At 47.2% G+C, this 15602-nt stretch overlaps 1 protein-coding gene across 4 annotated transcripts in view; it reads right to left on the reverse strand.

Moving 5' to 3' along the window:
* Slc45a4 (solute carrier family 45 member 4) overlaps positions 1-15602 on the reverse strand; it is a 67950-nt gene that overhangs the window by 29072 nt on the left and 23276 nt on the right. The window contains exon 1 of one of the 4 annotated variants that reach the window (XM_021184011.2): positions 12734-13316. The exons of the other annotated variants lie outside the window; for them this stretch is intronic. The gene's annotated coding sequence lies outside the window, so the exon portion shown is untranslated. Of the gene's footprint in view, positions 1-12733; positions 13317-15602 lie in introns of those variants that run through there. 4 annotated transcript variants of the gene reach the window in all.

Here is a 15602-nt window from a genome sequence, read left to right on the forward strand (position 1 = left end):
ATGGCTCAGTGGTTAGAACTGGCTGCTCTTCCTGAGGACCCAGGTTCAATGCCCACATGGCAATTCACAACTATCTGTAACTGCAGTTCCAGGGCATCCGGCACCCTTACACAGACATACATGCAGGCAAAACACCAATGTACATAAATAAATTTTTTTTTTTTTTAAGAAGTGGAAGAGGCAAGCTAGACAGTGCAAGGATACCAGCCCCACTGCTTCACAGGCAAGTTCAAAAATCTATGCCGAGGCTGGGTCTCAGCATGGAATTCAACAGCAGCTTGGGAAGTAGCCCTTGACCTATCTAGATTAGAAAACACAGTGATAAACAAATGAAAGTTAAAAGACCCTGCATACACACACATGCCACACTGTTAACTTCTAGCAGCAGAGATACCTTGCCTAAGTGTGGCATTACCAGGGGCTTCAACACAAGAGCCCTGTCTTGAAGTCTGTTCCATTCCAGTTTCTGTGACTAGCTTATCTCTACTTAGACACACACAATGGTAATGCATCAATTCCCAGTGATAACTGGGTGTGTCCTCTTAGAAAGGATCCAAACATCAATATGGTGGCACACAGATGTTAGGCCAGCACCAGGGAGATAGAGGCAGGAGGATCTTGAGTTCCAGGTCTGCCTGACTACACAGCAAGACCTTGACTCAAACCAGTGTGGGCATGCGCACGTGTACCACCCCAACCTCTTTGAGAGCTGGACCTCCAGATGCTGGGTTCCATTTGAAGGGCTACAAAAAGTATTCCCATTGGATATGAAGTTGGGTCTGTAGGCTGACAACTTACCAAACGTTTCTCAATGACTGCTTTGGATAAAGTATTTCTAGTACTATCTTATTAGTAAAGGTGAGTTCTAGCTAGCCCCTCCTCCCCTCCCCTTCTAGGATGGGCAGGAAGCTTGGGGTGAGCACCACTTAGTCCTCCTCTCAGCAGCCCTCTGGGCAGGCTCAGGACAGCCCACCAGAAGGAGGTTTCCCAGAGCACCGCGTTCAACTCTTCCCACCCACTCCCACTCACTTTGTTCTTTGGTTGCAACTATAACCCACTCCTCAGACCCACCCCCACTTCACTCCCAGAACAGAGATTCAGCAGTCTCAGCTAGCTACAACGATTCTCTGTCCCCAGTATCACTGCAACTCCACACTGTAGCCCTCATCTGCAATCTCCCCCTTAACTATCCCCTCTTCCATATAAACCTCAGTCAAGGACTATAGAGATAGCGAGACCACTCAGCAGTCGAGAGGCCTTCCTGCCAGAGGACCCAAGTTCAGTTCCCAGCAACTGTTGGGCAGATTACAACTTCCTATAACACTTCAGGGGATTCAACACCTCTTACCTCTTAGGACACTAGCACTCATGTGCACATAACCTTACATGGATATTAATACATATAATTAAAAATAAAACAAAAAAAACCCTATTTACCCACTTTATAACATTTCCAAGATTTTATCAGGAGCCACTTGCAACACATACTTAACAGCGGTGAGGAAACTGACCCTAACGTTACCCCAGCTTGCTACTCTTGATCTCGACTTTTGTCCCGTCACTGTCGAGAGAAAACACCATGGCTTGCTTTATTCATGTCAACCTGCCAGTCTTATGTCAAACAGGGCTCTTTGTGACAGGGACATTTTCAGGACATGTGTCCATGAAGTTTGTGAAGCAAAAACAGATCAGCTGGTGTTGGACAGAACAACAGTGATTATTTTGCAAGCAGCCCTAGATACATAACTACAAACACCAAAGCATTCAGCTCTGCTCAGTGGCCTTTGACCCACTGCTGCTCAGCCTCAGAGACGGTGTGCCTGAAATGCATTGCTAAGACTTGGCTCTGCAGCAACAGTAAAATGAGGCAGTAAATCTGAAACCAAGCGGTGGTACATGCTTATAGTATCAGCTCTTTGCAGGGTGGAGCTCAAGGTTGTCCTTGGTTACATAGCAAGCTTGGGCTACATAAGGCCTTACCTCAACAAAACAAAAATAAAGTAAGACAAAAATTAACCTCCAATATACAGGTGTGCAAATCATTCTAGGCAGCCCATTCCAGTCACAATGTACCAGGGTATCTACTGGCCAGGGACACTCCCACACTCTGTGGCAGTTTGCAGCACCCAGCCATCAGCCCCAAGGCTGAGTAATGCTGGTCCAAGGGTTTCTGTAAGATGGTTGAGCCTGGGCCAGCTAGTTGGCTCAGAGAGCACAACCTGATATCCTTGGGACCCAAAAGGTAGAAGGAGAAGCCATCACCTGATTTCCACTCACAGCATGAGAAATCTTAATCAACTCCAAACCAAGTATGGCCAACTTTCTTGTAAAGTCACAGATAGCCTCTGTTGTACGTCTATTTAGTTGTTGGTTTTGAGGGTTTTTTGTTGTTGTTGTTTTATTTTGTTTTTTGTTTTTCTAAACAGGGTTTCTTTGTATAGTCCTGGCTATCCTGGAACTCCTTCTATAAACCAGGCCTGGAACTCAGAGATCTGCCCGAGTCTGCCTTCCAAGAGCTGGGGTTAAATGTGTGCTAGGCATGCATTTCCACCTCAAGGCTTGCTGGGTTGTTTGTCTTTAACAATGCGTTTAAAATGCAAAACCTGTTGACCAGTCCAGCAGAACTAGGACTCCAGGCTAGATCTCACTAGGCTTTTCTGAGATTACAGGTGCTGACCTATGCCCTGGAGACAGACAGGTCAACTAGCCTTAGGAATCTCACAATAGAGTAGGTTTTTTTGTTGCTCCATCCAAACAGCTTCTGGGCTTCCAATTCCCACCCGACCTGACCATATCACCATTGTTGATGTGTTATCCCAGGCTGCACAAGACAGAGCTGGAAACCACATGCCATCAAGCCATTTGCTGGCTCTGAAGATGTGATGCTCTCAACTAAAGCTCAGTCTCCACAGCAACACTACACTTCTCAGACTGGGGATTTATCGCAGCTTACAAGGAAGAGAAGGCCAAGTAAGAACAGCGAGTATCCAGCAAACCACTGCACAGTAGTGTGCAGTTTCTGGTCACAGCTAGCACCAAGCCTATGGAACTACACACACCTCTGCCTTACCTGGTTAGATCAATGCATGGTGGCACAAGGACCAGGGGAGTGCAAAAAGAAACAGACATCAAACGGGAGTGGGGAAGGGAGATGGACAGACTCTGGGGACTCACTATTCAAAGACTCAGAATTTGTGCAGGGTGCGCAGATGAGAACACAGGTCCAGGCAGTCTCAGCACCCATTATCTCAGAAAAACCTGGCATTGAGCTGCACAATTTACCTGGAACAGTGCTGCCATCTTTGAAGGGGCTCAGTCCAGTCCAGCTCTGGGATCAGAGAGGCCTATTGTAGCTGCTTTTGCTCCCTGGAAGTTTACACCGTACAGCCCTACTATGCTTCCTGCCTCTCTATACCAGCTCAAGACACACCAACCTTCCGAGACTCCTTCCCAGTTAGGACCGTGGGCTCTGCTCCTGCCAATACTGTTGTAACTGCTGGGCTGGATGGGATAACACACAAGCCAGCTGTTGAGCAGTCCCTCATGATGCACTAGGAACTCACTTCCCTAACTTGGTCCTCCTGCTGCTCACACTGAAACTGGCCACACATCAGAAGGCCAGTGGGGTTCAATGAATGATGATGTACCACCTAAGAGCAGTAGCAGGAAGGACACCTGGGGCCTGTCCTGACTACTGTCACACTCCAGAATTCTAGAACAGCCATGTCTGGTGAAAGGCAACCAGCCCCCTCATCCTAGGTCTCGCCTCTCTGGGATCCTTGTGGATAGTGTGAGTGAGTGTGTGTGTGTGTGTGTGTGTGTGTGTGTGTGTGTGTGTGTGCTGGGTTGGGTACCTGCCGCTCACGTGGTCCAGATGAACAGACAGTAGATCTGACATAGGCAAATGCCATGAGCACCTTCCAGATGTCCTGAACGAGCAGGCCTACTGAACATGTCTCAGTCTGTAAACTAAGTCCCAGGCACAGCCAACCCACAGCACAACCCACCACAAAGCATCTATCTAACCCTCTAAGAGTTATATATTTTTTTATTACATCTTTTCCTCAATTACATTTCCAATGCTATCCCAAAAGTCCCCCATACCCTCCCCCCTACTTCCCTACCCACCCATTCCCATTTTTTTGGCCCTGGCGTTCCCCTGTACTGGGGCATATAAAGTTTGCATGTCCAACGGGCCTCTCTTTCCAGTGATGGTCGACTAGGCCATCTTTTGATACATATGCAGCTAGAGTCAAGAGCTCCGGGGTACTGGTTAGTTCATAATGTTGTTGCACCCATAGGGTTGAGGATCCCTTCAGCTCCTTGGGTACTTTCTCCAGCTCCTCCATTGGGGGCCCTGTGATCCATTCACTAGCTGACTGTGAGCATCCACTTCTGTGTTTGCCAGGCCCCGGCATAGTCTCACAAGAGACCGCTATGTCTGGGTCCTTTCAGCAAAATCTTGCTAGTGAATGCAATGGTGTCAGCGTTTGGATGCTGATCATGGGATGGATCTCTGGATATGGCAGTCTCTAGATGGTCCATCCTTTCGTCACAGCTCCAAACTTTGTTTCTGTAACTCCTTCCATGGGTGTTCTGTTCCCAATTCTAAGGAGGGGCATAGTGTCCACACTTCAGTCTTCATTCTTCTTGAGTTTCATGTGTTTAGCAAACTGTATCTTATATCTTGGGTATCCTAAGTTTTGGGCTAATATCCACTTATCAGTGAGTACATATTGTGTGAATTCCTTTGTGATTGTGTTACCTCACTCAGGATGATGCCCTCCAGGTCCATCCATTTGGCTATGAATTTCATAAATTCATTCTTTTTAATAGCTGAGTAGTACTCCATTGTGTAAATGTACCACATTTTCTGTATCCATTCCTCTGTTGAGGGGCATCTGGGTTCTTTCCAGGTTCTGGCTATTATAAATAAGGCTGCTATGAACATAGTGGAGCATGTGTCCTTCTTACCGGTTGGGACATCTTCTGGATATATGCCCAGGAGAGGTATTGCTGGATCCTCCAGTAGTACTATGTCCAATTTTCTGAGGAACCGCCAGACCGATGCTCATTATGAGCATATGGACTTTAAAAGCAGCCTGATGAGCTCGGGGGGCGGGGGGAGTCCTTTTATAATCTGGACTGGATTCCACTTGTGTTTTGGAGAACTGTTGTCCGCTATAGTCTAATCTTTGGTTTTCTTTCAAGTCTTCTCTGAGGAAAGCCCTTGAGGACTCTCCAAACTTTTCCTGCTCAGTCTTAACTCCACTTGCCACGTCTCTGTTAGCAAGATTCCTTCTTCCTTGGTCAGTGAACAGTTGAAAGCTAATAATGTTGCCTGCTCCCTCAGACGTTTTATGACCCTCTTCATATACCTGAGGCCACTGACTTTTTGTATTTCAATGTGTCTAATGCTTTTGTCTGTGAATAGACAAAAAGAGACTAGCCAAGTTAACAATCTGCTCACCATTCGCAGACTTGAATGGCAGAGCTTCTGAATCCCAGAGATACCTGGCTGGCTGGCTTGCTCATTCGTTTCCCTGGAGACAAGGCAATCCTAGATTTCTTTCAAGACCTCTCCATCTGAACTCAATCAAGCATAGCTCCTTGTTGGGACTTAGGTCCTTGCTATGCCTTTCCTGGGCACAAAGACCTTGTGGGGTGGAAATTCTTCCCTTGTGGGCTCCCTATGCCATCTCTGGTATTCCCCATCAGAGCCCCAAAAAAGAAAAGGAAAGAAGCTTGAAGAAGCAAGCAAGGTGGAGCCCTGACTCCTGACCAGAGAGAGGCCTAGCACCCAGCACTCAAACCAGCACATTTCAGGAGAGAATCAAGTATCATAAAAGTAGGTTCACTGCCCAAAAGGCAATGTCCAAAGCGTTATCTCCTAGTGCAGGACAGCTGCTCCTTGGAAGGAGCTGCTCCGATGCCATCCCTGGAGAGAACACTACGTAGTCACATGCAAAAGCTTCCTCTGAGAGACACAGTGTAAAGTGCCCAAGCTAAAGGATGATGGCATGCAGGAAGCAAGGGCAGAGGGACCAGCTGCATCTGCTCATAGCAAGGCAGCTCTGCACACCTGAGAACTTGAAGGGAACAGCATAAGAGCAACTGTGGCTTCTTCTGGCATCTTCTATTAAGCAACCTGTGACATACCCAGGACAGCTTTCCTCCAGTACAGCAAAGAATGCTTCCCTTGGAGCCTGCTCCAGCAAGTTGCACACTTGGTGAAAAGTCTGCAGATGTACTCAGACAAATGCATCGACGATTGTTCCAACCAACAACTTCCTCTATTGTCCTGTTTCTAATGTGAGTGACTGATGCCAAAACATGTGACTTCCTTCAAGCTGCTGTGGAAAAGTGGCTGCACAGCAGCTCTGATCCGTACCCAAGCTTGGCTCAAAGTTCTGGGGTATGTTTTCTAGGCACATGTGTGTGTGTGTGTGTGTGTGTGTGCATGGTAGAAGGTGTGTCTGTGTGTGTACGCATGTGTGTTGCATATACAAGTGGAAGCCAGTGATTAACATTGGGTTTGGGTTTCTTTCTTAGTCTCTCGCCAATTTGTCTACTCAGGGATCCCTGTCTCTGCTTTCCAAGAGCTGAGGTGACAAATGGGCTACCATGATCACCTGGCAATTTGTGGGTTCCAACCCTGGAAGAGGGCAGGCCCTGCACTTCTGAGCCACTTCCCAGCTCCACAGGTGGAAATGGCTACGTTCACTCACCAGTGCTGTCAAGGTCAATGAGGCCCTCAGCCTGGCCATAGCTCGTCACACATATCCTCACACGTGCAAACTGTGTGTTCTGACTCCATGTGGCCAACAAGTGCTCAGGGCTGACTAGCTTGTCGTAGCACCCACATTCACATGTATATACAGGCATAAATTGAGGTACCACACCCTCAGAACACCAGGAGTGCAGGAGATGCTCTTTAATTTAAAAGTGTAGTCGCTCAATGAGCCTTGTAAGTTGAAAATATCTTTAAAATATGGTGATTCTATCCCTATTCACCCTGTGGCATAGCCTTCTAAGTACTGTTATCAGCTACTCTCAAGAGCAGGTGGAAGTCTGGATTTTTGAGGAACATAGAGAAAGGACCTTACCAAATTGCTACCCTGATGTGGGGGATCAAAATTCAAAGTTCAAAGTTAAGTATGGAGAGGGAGTAACCACCTGCCTTTTTCACATCAACGTAAATCCAGAAAGTTGCTGGGGCAATCTGACAGAGATCACAGTGTAGTACTAGGTAGTAATGGAACCACAAACAGCCCTGAATGATATTCACTTACATGATGTTCACAGCTTCCTGGTCCCCACTAGCACCTCTCTCCAGATGATCAGAAACACCACAAACCAGTAAAACTGGACCAATGGCAGGCAGCAGACAGCAAAGAATATCAATGAGTGGACCAAGAATTAAAAAGATCAGTTGAACCCAGGCAGTCTGAAGTGTCCATGGTACAAATGAAATACAGCACACAGCAAGCCTGTTTTTTACTGGACAGCACGTAAGCAATGAATTTGATGCTGTATTAAGAGAATGAGAAGATAAGCCACAGACTAGGAATAAGGATTTGCAAAGAACACAGCTGGCAAAAGACAGTTATCCAAAACACATGCTAAGAAGACAGCCTGATTAGAGACAGGCTGAGGGCCAGGCATGGTTGCAAAAGTCTGGAGCCCTAACATGTGGGCTAAAAAACCAGGGAGGGTCAGAGAGTAGTTCAGGATTGGCCTAGGCTGGGTATTGAGTTCAAAGCCAGCCTGGGCTACATGACATGAGATTGTCTCAAAAATTAAAAACAAACCCAAAAAATTAGTCAAGGATCCTAAAAGAGAGGTCAAAAGACACAGATATATGAAAGCATGCAAAGTTATGAAAAAAAGGTCCTTCATGTGTCACCTAAGTGCCAGGTCTCTACACACCTGCCAGAATTGCCCAAATCCAAACACCAAGCACTAGTGAGATGTGGTACAGCCTTGCTCAGTCACTGCTGGTGGGATGAAAAGGGTGCAGATATAGGACCCAGTCTGAACTAAACATATCACCCTGCAATCCAGAATTCAGTTCACATGTTGCATGTGCTTGACCCCAAAACCCTGCACACAAACACTAACACATAACCCTGGTTGTTAATCTGGAAGCAACCAAGATGTCTTCCAGTAGGAGACTTAATGAACTGTGGAGGAAGTCAAATATGGCACACATGCCAGCACCCAGCAGACCGAAACAAGAGGATTATGACAAACTGGAGGCCAGCCCAGTCTACATGGTGAGTTGTGGGCTAGCCAGAGTTCACATCAAGACATAGAGAACTGTTAAATGCAAACTGCTAAGCGGCAGGAAATGAGCTTGAGAAAGGAACCAACCATGACTCCGAGGCCTTCTAGATAAGAAGACAGAGAGTAAAGAGCTGAGCCTGTCTTTCTACCTATGCAGCAGGCTGAGGCAGGAGGATTGCATGTGCAAGGCTTGCTTAGGCTACAGAGTAAGGACACCAGCCCAGGCAACTTACCAAGACCCTGCCTCAAAAACAAGAAGTAACAACATTTGGGAGGCTGAGCAAAAGGAAAAGGGGTTCAAGGCCAGCTTCTGGTACATGAGAACCTGTCTGAAAACAACAAGAAGAGTAAAAGTAAATGAGTAAGAAGGGTTGGAGACCTGGCAATGGTAAACTGTGCACTGGACATTGCCAGGAATGAATGCTTAGAAATTCTGAAATCCCTCCCTCTTGCCAGGAGTGATGGTAATACTCGTAATTCCAGTATTTGGGAAGCTGAGGCAGGAGAACTGCTGCAAGTTTAAGGCCAGCCTGAGGTCTCCCATTTAGTGAGGAGGAGAAGAAAACAATCACAGAACCCAAAGATACAATTCTCTTTCACTAGACAAGAAGCAGAAACCAGTGTGTCAATACCAGTGACTCATCAAGATGATTAAATTTTTACTTTTGTTAAGAAATTGGCACACTGCAATGAAAGTAAACTTCAAGACAAACACACACTAGAATTCATTAGTTCATCTAGAGAAGCTGTCACACCCTCCACATAAACTGTTTATGTAGACAGGGAAGGGTGGTGGGTACCTGGAATCCCAGCCCTGGAAGGGTGCAACAGGAGGCACCATTGTTACAGCTTCAGGAAGCCAGAACAACAGAGTACCAGTGTCAAGGTCTGCAGAAGTGGTATGGGGACCACCCAGACCCTCTTGACCCTGCCCAGTCAGGATGTCTCAGGTACAACTAAGGGTTCTTCCTCTAGCCTGGTGCCCACCACCCAGGACCCCCCACAACAGAATCCCTCAGTTTCTCTCAGCCTGTTTGTCAGTAGCTCCTGATTCCTGTATCATCAACTAGTGGGCATATATCTAGGATGTACTGCAAGACCCCAGCAGCTGACAGAGAACATGACTACCATAGGATCCAAGGACCTAAACTAAAGTGAAGCTGTCTCAGCACCAACTGGATACTGCAAGGCCTCCAAGCCGATTTGCAGACCACGAATGTAACTCACAGGTGCTGTGTTTACATGGCTGGCACACCATTTCTGGAAGCAACTTTCCCATCTACAAAGGAAAACATCAGAATTGCCAAGAGAGCTGCAAGAGACTACTGGGAATTCCCAGGGCCTTTGGGGCATGGAGTACAGCACAGCCTGGCCCAGATATCTATGAACAGAGTCTTAGGAAAACAGCCTGCAGCTGGACTACCAGCACTAGTCCCTGCATGGAGATGGCTGGGATGAACTGATGGGGTAAAAAGCAAGCACTAGCTTAAGAGTCAGGTGGAGGCAAGAAGCTCAGCCCCTTTCCATAACACCTGTCCTGTCCTGTCCCTCAAGCAGCAAGCCACGGCACCAACTCAGCTCTGACATGGTTGTGCACACTTGCAAGAGTCCACAGCTTTACCAACATAGCACACAAGAGCCATAAACACGCATAAACACACACACACACAGAGACACACTGACACACAGATACCCTACACAGGGAATCAATCTTAGACTGCAAGAACTACTGGCCTCTTCAACTTTAGTTTCTCATGGATCTTCCTGGCCTTTAAATCACACAAAGGACAGGGATGGTGATCATGAAGGTTGCTAGTACTAACAAGACAACCCCCAATATACACTGAGGCCAAAATCTTGAGTGGAGTTACCCAAGGGTTCGGGCTCTGCTGAACTCTGATTTTCAGTTCACTCCGAATCCTGTAAGAACTCCCACCTCTGCCCTTCTAACACTTGAACGGCCCCAGAACGAAGCTTCTTACCTGGGCCGGTTACTTTCCCCTCACACTGTAGATCCACTCTCACCGTCAGAACCCTGAGAATACGATGTCCATTATACTGTCCCCTGCTTCTGCCTCCCCCTTCTGCACTGGCTTCCAAAGGCCCTTCAAAGAGCCCCTGTGGCTCTCCAGCAGTTATCTGCTTTAAGCTGTCCATACAAGGTCCACCCCAGGTCACATATCTGCTGAGGTCTCTCTCTGCCAACTGCTTTCAATGCTCAGAAGCCCCTTCTTAGTTGGCCTACACAAAGCAGCTGGGCAAGCCTAGATGCCAGAACTGCCTGCCACACTAGACACAAACAAGGTGCCAGCTTAAAAGGAAATGCCACTGAATCTGAGTCAAACAGGTAAACCCCAGTGGTGAGTAACACAACACTACATATGTGCTATTACTATTAACAGGGCTTCATTGTGTAGCCCTGGCTGGCCTGGAACCTATGTTATAAGACCAGGCAGGCCTTGAACTCAGAGATCTGCCTCTACCTCCTGAGCGCTGAGGTCATAGACATATCGCACTATGCACAGACAGAAAACACCTTTAATATGGAATCAAATCAAAGTATCCATTACTCTGTTTTTTACAATGTGAAGGACATACTGCACACAGCAGTGCACACCAACCACATGGGAGACTGAGGCAGAAGGATCACTTGAGCCCACAGTCCGAGGTCAGCCTGGATAACACTGTCAACCAAAAGCAACAACAACAAAGAGCTGGGCAGAGTGACTTATGCTTGCCATCAGCACTAGAGACGCTGGGCAAGAGAACAGCCATGAGCTACAGGCTAACCTGGACTACATAGAAGATTCTGTCTCAAACAAAGGACTCGAGGGGAGACATGGGGATTTTAAATGAAAAACATTTTTACGCTGTTTTGTTCTGAGGCCTAGCTGGTCCCACACTGGGTTCTCTAGTGTTACTCTCCGGAGGGGGTTTGGGCAGGACAACTATTTTGTTGTTGTTGTGCTTTTGGTTGTTTTTGTTTGTTTGTTTGTTTGTTTTTTGTTTTTTGAGCAGGGTCTCACAGGGCCCAGAGTGGCCTCAAACTCTCTAAGTAAGGGTGACCTTGAACTCGACACCTTCCTGCTTTCACCTTCCTGAGTGCTGGGATTAGAGATGAAAATACTTTGTAAACAGACTCCCTCTACGTTTTCTACTAAAACCCAAATGTCAAGGGGATCAAGCTGGCAGCCAGCATTTGAAGGCTCATAACAAAAAACTACTCGAGTGCAAAATCACAGTGAAAATAAGACAAGCAGCCCCCAAAGAAAGGGTTCTCTGTGGCGTGGCTTCCTTACCTGGGTCTGTATGTTTCTTCGATCTGCACTATCAGCTGAACAGAAGGGATCTGTTTTTTAATTAACTGGCAATGAGAGGTTTCTCCTCCCTTTTTTCTAAAGGTTTCCAGCACTGGCAGATTTGCTGCTTCGGGCCACTAGAGTCAGAATGGAGCTCTGGCTGCCATGGAAACTGCAGCAAGCTTCTAAACAGAGAAGCTCCTGGAACCCAGGCCGGCTGAAGGAAGATGTTACAGCTTTTAATATAAAACCCACAAGATGAGCCCCGATCAGACCCTCTCAGTGCTATGTTCAGGGCAAGCCAGATGCCAACAGACTGTGATTCTGTTACTGACCATGCCCTCCAGGGGTCAGGGCAAGGAAACAAGTAGAAGGAGCTACATGGAACGAAAAATTAAATAAAAGCCTGTCATTTACACACATATTCAGGAGCATTACTCACGAGCAGACCTCAGAGACAGGACTGCAGTTGAGCAATACCACTGTGTTGAGTAAAATCCCTTTGACAGTGGTGCATGTGATGTCTAAAAACAGAGCCTTTCAGATCCCAAATGTGTGCTGAGGCAAAAGGGGATGTGAGGTTCAACTCTAAGTGGTGGGAGTTTCCTGAAATGACAGTCCACGTGCTCAGATACATGCTGACATTTTAAAGGAGGGGAGGTCTGAAGAACTAACTAGTCCCCTCTGCCTGCAGGGTGACACCCCAAGCACCCTGCTATATCACTTTCTTCCACCTATGCCACTCAGGGCTGCAACTTCCTCGCTGTGCTGTAGAGCGAAGGGGCGGGACTGCAGAGACCACAGCAAGTTCAGCATAACTCTTCCTGGATTATTAAATTAAGGACCTTCCTTGTTGACTGAGTGAGTGGTAAACACACTGTAGAGCCAGGACAAAGGGACTCAGCCCTGAGGTGGGCATGAAGGAACAACAGAGGCTTTGCCACATTACTCAGAATGCACACGGTTTAAACAACTTTTAGAATTTTCTTTTTAACAGTTTCAGACCTTGGTTGCCAGCAGATGGCAGACAGCAGTAAGTGAGGCTGGGAACGGGAGTGGGAGAATAGGAAAGGATTGCTGCTGTATTTGGTAAAATGTTAAAGCTCATTTTCAGAAAGTCCAGGTTTGAACAGATAAAGAAAGCTTACTTGTGGCTGCAGCCTGGGACTACCAACCCTCCTTAAGGCCAAACAACCCAACAGCAAGATCAGTACCGGTATCCAAGCAACCTCACCTGGAACCACAGGCCTGTGAGTCATCGAATTGTTTATCAGCATAGCTTTGTCTGTGTTCAGCCTCCAAAGGAGGCTGGGAAGGTCACCTCTGAGGAAATAGCACCTGGAGGACTCCAGCTTCGCCCTGGTAATCCAGAGTCCAAACAGACCCCCATGCCACTCACTGAGAGAGGAGGGGACCTGGTCAGTCACTTCTTCCTTTTCTCCTCCCTGCTCCACTCAGAATAGCTGCAGACTTTGGACAACTGGCATAGCAGGAAAGGGCCATGTCCCCTCAATGCACACCCCTCCAAAACCTCCACCTCTACAAAGAGGTTTTCTGTGTCGAGGAGGAGGAAGTGCTGTTTGGCACTCCTCTGGCTCTGGAGAAAAACTGTTATACCAGGTCCCCAGCATTTTCTTCACACTAGGGACTATGGCTTGCTGTTCCTTGAATTCCTGCTGCACTGGAGCCTCTGTTGGCTGCTGAGATGGCAAACCTGGGCAGGACACAGCGACAACATTACAGTGCAAGGTACTAACACTCAGTACCCACTGCCTCCAAAGGATCAAAGCTGCTGGGGTTTTCCACTAAGAAGTCTCCAGTGCCCACAGACGTTAGCTACAAAGTGGTCACCCATACACAAAATCGTGTTGTATATTGTTGTCTTCTGACAGGAAATACCCAATGCTAGACGTAAAAGATGCACCCCTTCTAGGCATTAAGTCTTTAGCGTATGAACACATACACAAAAACATCATTTCAGGCTGGGTTGTAGCTCAGTGACAACGCTTGCCAACATGCACAAGGTGTCTCACTGCATCTCTGGCATCACACACAAACCAAAAAAAAAAAAAAAAAAAACCAAAACAGTGTTGCTTCTGTGGGTCACAGCCAGGTTATTTATGCTGCTCTATCACTAACTTCAGCTAAACACTGAAGACAGGCCGTCTGCTTGTCTACCCAAACATTCTCCAAGGCTCAGATACATAACAAGGTGGCTCCTCTTTCTAGGTTAGAGGAGAAAAGAGACAAGAACCCTAAGCCTGCTTCTCCTGGGAATGCACAGGCCTATATGGGTCAAGAAGCTCTACACGGGCCAGGTATAGAGGGCATATGACAATTTCAGTATTTACGAAGGAGAGCCAAGAGGATCTCAAGTCTGAGGGCAGTCTAGACCTCATCATAACAAGACTCTAAGGTGGGGAAGCAGCCTTACTCCCGCAGTGCTTCTCAGGGTCAAGCAAAAGGCCCAACTTGGTTTTATAACTAAAGACATAAACAGACCCCCTTTCCACTCAGTCACTTGTGAGTGCCAGAGGCCTAGACTCATACAGCACCAGGTTCTGGTCTGGGAGCCAGTTGGATAATGCCGTTATCTTGAATAGGACTAGGATACAGCCACTTGCAATCCAGCTGCATGCAGGTGCTAATTCGGAATGGTCAGGCACAGGCCAGAGGTCACTCACAGCCTTTCACAGAATAGCATGCTATACCTGGCATGCAGATCCAAACGTGCACAAAACATTTCAGCCATTCTGTGAGACTAGCAGCCATCTCTAAGACTATTGTAGAATCCTTAATATCAGATGCATTCCAGTCAAATAAAGACTGGAACCAGCAGACTGGAACATCCGTGCAATCAGCACTTAGAAACAAGAGAATTAGAACACAGCTATAGTGATGGGAGTTGCAGACAAAACCCATTGCAAAGATGATTAAGGAATGCTTGTCCCTTAGAAGCAACTCTTGCTGCTCTGCCTTGGCTATGAAGCTGAAACATGAACCTTTATGCTGACAGAAGTAGGCAGGCAGGCCACAGTACACTGGGCACAGTGTTTCCTCATTCTTGTATGCAATATATATGTGTGTGTGTGTGTGTGTGTGTATATATGCATATGTGCGTGTGTTTCCTGTAAATGCCTAGTGCAGGGTCACATGTGAGTCTACTATAGGCACAAATCACTAGATTCTATAGTAGACCATGCCAGAATGAATACATGTAAAGTGGTCTGCATTTTGTCTAAAGTGTAAACAAATGGAAATTCATTTGAAAATCTGTATTTAGACTGCAAACTTCTGTGCAATCGGCCAATTCTACAGTGTTCTTTGACTCAATGCTGCCATCCTGGACATCTGGGTAGAGTCCCCTAGTGTACTCCATAGAATACAACCCAACAGGAGTTTTATACCCAGGTTGATGCCCAAGGGGATAGACAGTGGCCAGCTGTGTACGCTGCCTCAAGTTACAGAAAGAGCTCAGAGTGTTGGCCAAAGGCCAGAGCAGCAAGGGCAAGGGCAAGGGAAAAGAGCAAGAGGCTTGCAAGAAAATGGAATCAGCTGACCAGAGAGGAAGAAGTCCTAGGGTCTTAACAAGGTCAGGAGAGTCCAGACAGAGCTTAGCCCAGAACCTGTCACATCAAGAACTGGAGAGACTGAGAAGATGTGGGGGAGGGGCTCGAGCCTCCAGGACAGTCACCTCTGTCCTTAACTTTCTGGCCTCTAGGCCTCACCACTGACTTCCTTACTACTGCTCTCAGCTCCACATGTACTATCACTGGCAACCCCCTTCGTGCTCTTGAGGACAGAACCCATCTCTCAATCTCAGACCATACCAGCCCACCCTCACTCACCTTCCTATTCTGAGTGCCTAGAGAAAGCAGGAGCTGCTCAAAGTGGAAGTGCCCTGGATGCCAAGCTCCTGGCTCCTTCCTGCCTTCCAGGAGGCATTTCACAGCCTCACACCCACCCATTCGGAAAGTCCAGGGAATTGCCACGTGAAGGGTGTGCACTAGAGGGAAG

This window comes from Mus caroli, chromosome 15 (assembly GCF_900094665.2).
Source record: "Mus caroli chromosome 15, CAROLI_EIJ_v1.1, whole genome shotgun sequence".
Lineage (NCBI taxonomy): Eukaryota > Metazoa > Chordata > Mammalia > Rodentia > Muridae > Mus > Mus caroli.